Source organism: Nicotiana sylvestris, chromosome 11 (genome assembly GCF_000393655.2).
Source record: "Nicotiana sylvestris chromosome 11, ASM39365v2, whole genome shotgun sequence".
Classification (NCBI taxonomy): domain Eukaryota; kingdom Viridiplantae; phylum Streptophyta; class Magnoliopsida; order Solanales; family Solanaceae; genus Nicotiana; species Nicotiana sylvestris.
Window position 1 is genome coordinate 124404731 of NC_091067.1, and position 9044 is coordinate 124413774.

Sequence of the window (9044 nt, forward strand, 5' to 3'; positions counted from 1 at the left end):
GTAGGGTACACACTTCCTCTTCCCATGTTGGTGGTGGATTTTTTCCGTTTCTACGAAGTGTGCCCCGCCCAACTTTCACCTTATCTGTACAAGTTGTTCCTTATGCTGCTCAAGTATGCAGAACTTGCCGGTCGTGTGGTCACCTTGGACCATATGCTCAACATCTTTGCTCCTCAACTGATCCGTGGTTCGATGATCCACATGCGTCCTCGGGGGTCGAGGAGTCTGGTGGTAAAAATGGATGACAGGACCAACCGTACTTTTATGTGCAGACCGAACAAATTGTGGCAGACCCAATGGGATTCCCTGAGAGATAGAACTTCGCACGTAAGTTTGCACCTTTATTCAATGAAATGCTTTATCGTTTTCCTTGAGTACCAAACTGACTCGTCTTTGCAACTGAGAGATTACCCCTGTTGCCCGTCGAAGGGATTCGTGAATGGGTGGAGGCCATTCTTCCCCATACAATGGGAATTCGCACATGGTCGGCCTTTCATGAGAGGTTCGGACGCTGGCCCCTCACAAGTGAGATGACGCCTTTATGTACCGTCCTTTTCTCTTCTCTTTTTTTTGTTTAGCTTCTCAAGCATTGTTCGTCGTTGTCAGGGAGGGTGCGGAGAGTAAGGGCACCTCAAATAGCTTTCTGCCCCGACCGCATATGCTTGGCCTATCGCAGTATACATTGCACGACCTTCATCGAGGGCTGCTTCTGTCGAATCCGTGCCTTGGTTACTCCAGCGAGGGCCGCTTCTCAGGACGAGGTCCTGACCAATGTCGTTCGTCCCACGAATGAGTCACCGTCTATTGGAGAGGAGGAGGGGCCGTCGAAGAGACGAAGAGTAGAGTTTGAGGCGGCACCCCCAACAGTGATTCGCCTAGACGATTCTCCCCCGACGGGCTCTAGACAGGGTGTTATTGCAGCTCCCCCTATAGGGGCAGAGCAGGCCATTGAAGTTGTCGGCGCCCATGATCAGCAGTCCGAAACTCCCGCCGCCGTCTTGGCTCAATCAGAAGTCCCTGTTGTTACTGATGATCAACATCTTGTCGTGATAGAGAACCAGACCTTTGGCGACGCTGTTGTGACTTCAGACGTGCCCTCATATTCTGCAGTAGGTCGTGCCCCTCCTTCAGTAGCGGAAAGGGGAAAAGGCACGGTGGTTGACGAGTATGAATATGAGTCAGACCTGGACCCCGATGATATCAGGATGTTCGAGGAGAGCCTTACTCATTCGGTGGTTAATGCGGGGGGCTCGAACCGTGTTCTTCAGATCCCTTCAGGCATTAACCTCTTGGCGGAAGGAGAGGATCTGGTGCCATAATTCAGCCTGTTATGCTCAGAAGCTGAGAATGAGTCCCTTCGGGATGTCCCGATGCTGAGTTGAGGGATGAGGTTGCCGTCATGGGCTTAAGGGTATGTTGCATTTTGTTTTCGCTTTATGCTTTCCCCCTTTTCGAAAGTTCTAGTTTAACCCCGTCTTTATGATTTCCATACATACATGGTGGAATTGGAAAGTATTCGTAGGGCTAACATCCGAGCAAGGGTTTTCCTGAAGATGCTGGAGAAATAGCATCGCTACCGTGATAGATGTCGCGAGATGCACGAGCGGTTGAGAGCGAACCCCCATAATCGGGATCTTGGTGAGGAGTTGGAGAAAAGGGACCAGGAATCGATGCAGGCAATTCATAGCAAGAGTGAACTCAAGGAGAAACTCCGCATTAAGGATGAGGAGCTCGAGTTGGGTAAGGGGATCGCGACAGAGTGTGAGCATTTGCAGGGCAGGTTGAGGTCAATGCAGTCAGAGATGGACCAGAACTTGGTCAAGGTCGAGGCGATGAGCACGAAGTGGATGAGAAAATTGACCACGATGGAGAGCAAGGTCGCGGATTTGGAGAACATCGAGAGAGCTTGGTCTGAGGCTTTGGTGAGGGCAGCGGCCCTGAAGGACACCATCTGCATACTCCAATCTGAACAGGAGTCAGAGAGAGCGATAGCTACCTTCAAGGAAATGAGGCTCGAGGAGCACATCGGTACGATTGATTAGGAGGCGTCGACTCTGGGAGATCGGGTCGCAGCCTTGGAGGCAGAGAATGAGCGATTATAGGCCCAGGTTGAGTCATCTTCTGCTGTCGTTACTCACCAAATGCATGAGCTCTGGGTTTGCCCATAGTGACATATATAAGAATTTGTGGGAAGCGGGCACCGTGGCCGAGGCTACTTATGAAGAAGCACGAGCGAAATCTCGTGAGGCTCGCATTAACTATGGATACGACGTGGCGACGCCCAAAGCCATTTGGGTGCGGATGATAATAATGGTGGATATCGTGAAGACGGTGATGATAGTGGTGATGATGACGCCGAATGAAGAATATTGTCCTTTGTTTTTATTTTTATTTTGTTTGTTGACTGTCGCTTGTTCGTTTCTTCTTCTTTTTTTCCTCTTTTTTTATTGGTTGGCCTATGCCATATGTAAGCGGTGGTAGCCCGCACTATGACTTTGCATAAATAAAAGTTCTCTCCTTTGCTACTTGCCTTGTAGTTTACTTTTTATTCCAACTATTCATGGCTTTGGTGCAAGATAGAGGCTCGTCTGACGAGTCCCGATTTTTCTTTTCTTCCGTTGGTTGTCGACCTTTGGTGATGTCGTTTCAAACTTATCGAAATGTCGGCATGTCGCGTTATTTCGAATTTTATAGAAATAACAGCCCGTCATCATTCGATCGGTGTCGAACTTTTCTTTTTGGCAAAGGCCCTTGGACTTAAAGGGTGTTATTTTGGATTTATCGAAGTAACAGCCTGTCATCGTTCGGTCGTGGTTGAACCTTTCTTTTTTGATGGCGAAGGCCCTTGGCCTTGAAGGGTGTTATTTCGAATTTATCGAAATAACAGCCCGTCGTTGTTCAATCGAGGTCGAACCTTTCTTTTTTGATGGCGAAGGCCCTTGGACTTGAAGGGTGTTATTTCGAACTTATCGAAATAACAGCCCGTCGTCGTTCGATCGAGGTCGAACCTTTCTTTTTTGATGGAGAAGGCCCTTGGACTTGAAGGGTGTTATTTTGAACTTATCAAAATAACAGCCCGTCGTCGTTTGATCGAGGTCGAACCTTTCTTATTTGATGGCGAAGTCACTTGGCCTTGAAGGGTATTATTTCGAACTTATCGAAATAACAACCCGTCATCGTTCGATCGAGGTCGAAACTTTCTTATTTGATGGCTAAGGCCCTTGGCCTTGAAGTGTGTTATTTCGAACTTATCGAAATAATAGCCCATCGTCGTTCGATCGAGGTCGAACCTTTCTTTTTTGATGGCGAAGGCCCTCGACCTTAAAGGGTGTGATTTCGAACTTATCGAAATAACAACCCGTCGCCGTTCGATCGAGGTCGAACCTTTCTTTTTTTTATGGCGAAGGCCCTTGGTCTTGAAGGGTGTTATTTTGAACTTATTTAAATAACAGCCTGTCGTCATTCGATCGAGGTCGAACCTTTATTTTTTGATGGTGAAGGCCCTTGGCCTTGAAGGGTGTTATTTCGAACTTATCAAAACAGCATCCCGTCGTCGTTCGATCGAGGTCGAACCTTTCTTTTTTGATGGACAAGGCCATTGGCCTTAAAGGGTGTGATTTCGAACTTATCGAAATAACAGCCCATCGTCGTTCGATCAAGGTCGAACCTTTCTTTTTTGATGGCGAAGGCCATTGGCCTTGAAGGGTGTTATTTCGAACTTATCGAAATAACAGCCCGTCGTTGTTCGATTGAGGTCTAACATTTCTTATTTGATGGCCAAGGCCCTTGGCCTTGAAGGGTGTTATTTCGAACTTATCGAGATAACATCCCGTCGTCAATCGATCAAGGTCGAACCATTCTTTTTTTATAGTGAAGGCCCTTGGCCTTAAAGGGTGTTATTTTGAACTTATCGAAATAACAGCCCGTCGTTGTTCGATCGAGGTCGAACCTTTCTTTTTTGTTGGCGAAGGCTCTTGGCCTTGAAGGGTGTTATTTTGAACTTATCGAAATAACAGCCCGTCGTCGTTCGATCGAGGTCGAACCTTTCTTTTTTGATGGCAAAGGCCCTTGGCCTTGAAGGGTGTGATTTCGAATTTATCGAAATAATAGCCCGTCGTCGTTCGATCGAAGTCGAACCTTTCTTATTTGATGGCGAAGCCCTTGGCCTTAAAAGGTGTTATTTCGAACTTATCAAAATAACAGCCCGCCGCCAGTCCCAGTTTCTAGAGAGTTGGGCATCTTCCGTAGGAGTCCAGTTTGTTTTGTATTGCTTGCATCAGATGGTGCAATGCTGGTGGACAAGAGGCGTCAACGTTTCGTATAGGCTCGCATTGTGCGAGCATTATAGTTTTCTTGTCTGACTCCGGCCGTTCAGCTTGGAGATGCTGCCAGCAGGGAGGTTTTCGGCTGTATTGAAGTACTTTTTGTTCTTCAATCTAGATGTCCTTGTGTTCGTTTGTCCACGCGGATCTTATGTGCTTGCCATGACGAAGTGTGAGAGGTGAGGGTGAGATTTTCTTCATTTCCATTCGGTGGTTCGGTGAGGGAGAATTGGTTTTGAAGCACCGTTTGCCTTGTTTAGAATATTTGCAGCTGATGGGGCTAGGAATTCCAGGTTCGGTAAACCCACTCGGCTCTCCTTCCCTTACCGCGATGTTCCCATGTCTCGCGTGAGTTAGATTCTCCCTTCGTGCTTCTTTCGGTGAATGATTGTGTTTCTCAGCTTTGATCTGGGAAAAACTAGGAGTTTTCACTAAGAAATCCCCACAGACGACGCCAAATTGTTTGACTCAAAAGATGTTAAAACCTCTTTTGAACAAATCAATCAAAGATGAATGGGTAAATCTTAGCCAAAGATAATTAACTTCAGATCGAAACGTTAATGATAATGAATGCATATGAGACCAAAGAAACATGATCGATCTTATTCAGATTTAACATTGTCTACCTCATCCAAATTGTTTGACTCAAAAGATGTTAAAACCTCTTTTGAACAAATCAATCAAAGATGAAGGGGTAAATCTTGGCCAAAGATAAGTAACTCCAGATTGAAACGTTAATGATAATGAATGCATATGAGACCAAAGAAACATGATCGATTTAACATTGTCTACCTCACCCACTAATGAGAAAGTAGATTTACAGGTGTTCATTGAGATCATTTCCTCTGTTTTCTAAAATACAAGGAGGAGGCTTTTTGTCCTCTTTTTTGGGAGAATGGCGAAGCCCCCCCTGTTTGTTGAGAGTTCTCTGGCTATATATAGTCGAGACCTCTTTACCCATTGCTTGACTTGATGCTTTCTTGTCGTCAGTGTGTCCTGGTCTTGTTTTTAAGCATTACTCTTTTTGACTTGTCGAATGTCGCAGAGGAGAAATGGAGCAGGCTCTATTGACTTTCATTGTACAGTTACTGGGTGCGGGGTGTTGGGCGACCTGGTCGTGATGGTCAGATTTTGACCAATACAAATAATATTTTTAAACATAGTCCTCTTATCCATACTTAATCCACTGATCACCAACTTGAAAATCATGTGGTAATGAAAATTTAGTTTGCTAATCTGGTTCAATTCAACTATTTACACACCCATAAATCTTTTATACCAATTACATTACATAAAAGTCTCAAGTATGAAAACTCGTAAAAGTGCACGAATGATTAATGCTGCTTATTTTTGAGTTATCTTTGTCAACGTGTGTGAATGTGTAAATAAAGACAGGATAGAGCTTAATTACTACAAATTGAATACGTGTTTTTCTAGATTGTCTGCATTCAATGAATTAATTTAATTGTAATGCACAACGTCTACCTTACCTACCTTGTACATGTTATATTTTTCAGGTTTGCCTATAAAAATATTTTAAAGTATTGTTTAAATGTATAATAACTGGAGAAGTTAATTAAAACATCTAGAAAGAATGTAGGTAGATAATGTTGGAATATTGTTATTGGGTCGGGTCCACCCATAAAAGTGGATAATAAACCCTTTAACCCATTAGTTAGTCCTCATCTTAAAGCTTTAGTATTAGCCTTATATTAGCACCACTATGGGTTTCGATAAGCAGTACTCGCTTTTCACTAGACTAGCCAGTTAAACTCGAACTTTTAGACTGTGGAAACAAGGGATTATGAGAATTCCCAACGATAAGTATTAAGTAGTTCGAGTGATGGTTGATAATCCTTTTCCGCAAAGAGAAACTCGTAAATCTCCTAACTAATATGTACATACGAGCTAAACATTTCAGATACAAAAAGAGGATAACACAATTCCAGAAACATTTCAGTTAACTCATGTTTGGTGGAAAAAGAAAAAGAAAATACAACTCGTGTCGCAAGGAGATACATGACGTGATTAAATGGGTACGAAATTTCCCTTTAAATTGAGTTGTTCAAGTAAAATATTTAAGCATATATAATATAACCTAATTTTCACAAGTTTGGTGCAATATTAGTTGTTCAGGTAAGTATGAAAAGTTAGCAATTTATTTATTCAGTGACTTGGAGTTTTCTTTTAACTAAAGAGAAAAACAGATTTAAGTGTTTAATTTCCTGAATGATAAAAGTTATTTCTTCCTTTTATATGAGATACAGACGAAAATACAAGTACGTAGTTGAAACAAGCTAAAAACACAAACAAAATAAATAGATAAATAATAAGCAAAGACTTATTATTATACCAGTCAAAAGACAGCTACATGCGAACTTGGAGAAAAAGAGGCCATGGCTGCGCATCAAACTAGAACTAACAAAAATATTAAATAATTAATTTGGACAAAGTAACTGTGATTTTGAAGTTTGAACCGGCTTGATATAGGCTTCTTGATTTTATTATAGTTTAGGTAAGTACTTACCAGCTTAATTATATCCATTAAAGGACTCGTGTTGTTTATTTTATTTAGTGGAAACATAGGTTATAAGAGAAGACAAACATTAAAGAGTCAATTTGTACTTGACTTAATTGGGCTCGTTTAATTTATAGTGTGCTTTGGTTGAGCGCTCACCCATCCTTGCATCTATTTGATCGTGTAACGCCTCGAGAATTATATTATTCGTCTTTTATTTTTATTCGATTCTCTCTGATTTTGCTGTTTGCTGGAACCGTTACTGAGCTTCGTCCTCATTATTTTTAGCCTAGCAGCATTTTGAGAAGATCGTTCTATACTTCTCATCTCTGTTGTTAACTTACAAGTCGGATAGCCAAAGGATCCGTTCCAAGCTCAGTTGGTGCAGCTTCGGGATTTGTTGTAAGTGTATCTTTATCAAAATTCCGTTCCGTGTATTATCACGAACCCTAGTCTCTCTCTGTGGATTTGGGATTTTAGCTTTTCAGGCTAATTTACACGGATCACCCTTTAATCCTAATTCCTAGCTCACAGATAAGAACGGACATTAAAGTTTTGTCTACTGGATTTTTGCGCTTTTGATTTATCATAAAAAACTCCTTTTCTACCAAATTTCTCGTCAGAAATTTTGGGTTTTTTCTTCCTTGCGAGTTCTTGAAGCTCATTTTCTTGTTAAAAGGGTGGAAAGATCAGATCTTGGGTTTGGGGAAGTAAGAATTTTGATTTTGTTTTGAGATTTATAAAGGCATTGCAAACGGAAAGCTCATTTCCTGCTTTCTGTCCAAAGAGCAATCGTTGTGCTCTGCTTCTTTGCTTACCAGTGGTAGCGGAGATAGCTCCTTCTGGTTTTTGGGTCGTGGTATTTTCTGTGTTTTCAGGAATTCTCGGAGTATTGGAGACAAGTTGGGCGCACGGGCACTGGCAAAGGAGAGCAACCTGGCGGAGTGTCAGCAAGGGTGGTAGGAAGTGGGCGGGAGCGTACAAACACATCGAGCACAGCAAATCAGTCACAGGTTTTGTTATCGGGAGTTGGTACCTCCTGTTTTACTGTTTCCCTTTTGGTGTAAGCTAAATTATTGTTACTTTACTTCGCAATAGTTAAACCTTTAAACTAGGATACTAGTTACCACGTGTTTCCTTCTAGTTTGATTTGTGTACGTTGTGCACTAGCGAGTCTTCTCTAGATTGTTGTAGGTGTAGTGGCTGCAGTCTGGGATGATAGAATAAGGGCATGTCCTCGGGTGGGCCAGAGTGTGGGGCTGGGGTCAGGGGGTGGGTCGGGTTGCAGGGGAGGTACAGGGGGAAAGGGAGCCTATAGGTTGAGAATCGGGTCATGGAACATAGGTTCACTAACGAGTAAATCCATAGAGTTGGCGAAAATCCTGCAGAAGAGGAAGATTAATATAGCGTGTGTCCAGGAAACTAGGTGGGTCGGATCGAGGGCGAAAAACGTGGATGGGTATAAGTTGTGGTACTCTGGTGTCCTGAGGGGTAAGAATGGAGTGGGTATCCTGGTAGATAGCCATCTTAGGGAGTCCGTGGTAGAGGTCAGGCGGGTGAATGATAGGCTAATGACTATTAAGTTGGTGGTGGGTGAGGGTACTTTAAATGTCATTAGCGCGTACGCACCACAAGTAGGCTTGGATGAGGATATTAAAAGGCAATTTTGGGAGGGGTTGGATGAGATTGTTCGTAGTATACCGCCTTCTGAGAGGTTATTCATAGGAGGAGATTTCAATGGTCATATTGGGTTATCTGCAGGTGGGTACACTGAGGTGCATGGCGGATTTGGTTTCGGAGAGCGGAACGGAGGGGGCATTGCGCTGTTGGACTTTGCCAAGGCTTTCGATCTAGTCATTGCAAACTCGAGTTTTACGAAGCGGGATGAACATTTGGTTACTTACCAAAGTTCGGTGGCGAAGACTCAGATTGACTATCTACTCCTCAGGAGATGCGACAGAAGGTTGTGCGAGGACTGCAAGGTTATCCCAGGTGAGACCCTCTCAACGCAGCATAGGCTTTTGGTGATGGACATTTGTATTAGGATAAGGAGGAAGAAGAGGTCAGTACAAGGACGCCCCAGGATTAGGTGGGGCGCCTTAACTAAGGATAAAGCTAAAGAGTTGGAAGGAAGGTTATCGGCAATGGGAGCTTGGAGAAGTAGTGGGGACGCGAGCACAATGTGGTCGACGACGGCGGACTGT